This window comes from Triticum dicoccoides, chromosome 5A, assembly GCF_002162155.2.
Source record: "Triticum dicoccoides isolate Atlit2015 ecotype Zavitan chromosome 5A, WEW_v2.0, whole genome shotgun sequence".
Lineage (NCBI taxonomy): Eukaryota > Viridiplantae > Streptophyta > Magnoliopsida > Poales > Poaceae > Triticum > Triticum dicoccoides.
Window position 1 is genome coordinate 450,704,202 of NC_041388.1, and position 2,360 is coordinate 450,706,561.

Here is a 2,360-nt window from a genome sequence, read left to right on the forward strand (position 1 = left end):
GGGCACGGATGATCAATCCGCTCTTCCTCCTTTTGTTCTTTGCTCTCCTCCTCATCTTTTTGATCCAATGAGCTCATAGTTTCATCAATTTCTTCTTCCATATACTCCTGCAAAATATTAATCTCTTCTTGGATAGCGGAGGAGTCCTCAATATATGGTTTAACATCGGCATTAGAAGCATAATTATCATAACAATACTCAAGTATGGCAAAATTTTCAGATTTGTAAAGAGTAGCATCATACTTTTCAATCAAAGAAGCAATTTCATAAGCACCCTTAAAAGCAACAAATTCTTCAATTTGTTGAACATCATAGTAATTATAAACACCCTTAGCATACGAAGATACGATTCCATTATCACTAAACTCACATTGGTAGGGAAGGTGTTTCTTAGGGTTTTCAGAACAACAAGTAACATCATATATTTCACATAAATTCCAAGCATAGCATTGCAAATGATGAATTTGATCTAGTAGAAGTTTCCCTTTTTGAGATAAGTGGTGTCGCACATAACAAGCATGCTCATCTATAGATTTGCCCTCAACTAAGCTAGTTGGGGTTTCGGCACGAGCACAAAGGGATCGAAGATGATCCAAGTAAAAAGCTTCAGGAGTGTGATAGATTTTGAGTGGTTCTTCAACCATTGGTGTAGTAGGTACAACTAATTTTTTTTTGGTATTTTGCATTTCCTACCCATAACTAAAGATAGAAAACAACTTAGAACAGCAAATAAAATCTACTTAGTGATAAAGCAAACAAGCACACACGAGAATATTCACCCCACGCTATTGCTCCCCGGCAATGGCGCCAGAAAAAGGTCTTCATAACCCACAAGTATAGGGGATCAATTGTAGCCTCTTTCGATAAGTAAGAGTGTTGAACCCAACGAGGAGCTAAAGGTAGAACAAATATTCCCTCAAGTTCTATCGACCACCGATACAACTCTATGCACGCTTAACATTCGCTTTACATAGAACAAGTATGAAACTAGAAATACTTTGTAGGTGTTTTTGGATAGGTTTGCAAGATAATAAAGAGCGCGTAAATAAAAGCTAGAGGTTGTTTAGATAAAGAAGCAATAAAGTAAATATAGAGAGTGTGGAGAAGTGGTGGTAGGCATTGCGAAATTGTTCCTAAGCAAATGACTACTTTACTAGACACATAGCAAGTTTCATGTGGGAGAGGCCACTGCTAGCATGTCATCCCGGACTTGGAATTCTATGCACTTATGATTGGAACTATTAGCAAGCATCCGCAACTAATAACGTTCATTAAGGTAAAACCCAACCATAGCATTAAGATATATTGGTCCCCCTTCAATCCCGTATGCATCAATTTCTATGCTAGGTTGAAGCTTCTGTCACTCTTGCCCTCCAATACATAGTCTTATCAACATACAACTAACCCTATGGTGTGACCCACGTGTGCGCTCATATGATGGGCACCAAATGACAGCAACATAACCACAAGCAAATTAAATCAATCATAGCAATTCACCAATTACCAATAGGACAACAAAAATCTACTCAGAAATCATAGGATGGCAACACATCATTGGATAATAATATGAAGCATAAAGCACCATGATCAAGTAGGTACAGCGGGTTGCGGGAGAGTGGACCGCTGTAGATAGAGGGGTTAAGGTGATGGAGATGTTGGTGAAGATGGCGGAGGTGTTGGTGTACATTACGGTGATGATGATGGCTCCCGGCGGCGTTTCAGCGCCACCGGAAGCGAGGGGGGGAGAGCCCCCTTCTTCTTATTCTTCCTTGACCTTCTCCCTAGATGGGAGAAGGGTTTCCCCTCTGGTCCATGGTCTCCATGGCGTGGGAGGGGCGAGAGCCCCTCCGAGATTGGATCTGTCTCTTTGTCTCTCTCTGTTCTGCGTTCTCTGATTATGCCCTTTCACCGTTTCTTAAATTCCTGGAGATCTGTAACTCCGATTGGGCTGAAATTTTAACACGATCTCTATCCGGATATTAGTTTCCTTGCGGCGAAAGAAGGGCACCAACCGCCTTACGGGGTGGCCACGAGGGGCCAGGGCACGCCTGACCCCCTGGGGGGCGCCCCCTGCCTCGTGCCCCCCTCGGGCATCGTCTCGCATTGATTCTTCTTCCCAAAAATAACATATATTCCAAAAAAATCTTCGTCAGTTTTTATCCTGTTTGGACTCCGTTTGATATGGATTTTCTGCGAAACAAAAAACATGCAACAAACAGAAACTGGCACTGGGCATTGGATCAATATGTTAGTCCCAAAAATAGTATAAAAAGTTGCCAAAAGTATATGAAAGTTGGAGAATATTGGCATGGAACAATCAAAAATTATAGATACGACGGAGACGTATAAGGGCATGTTGT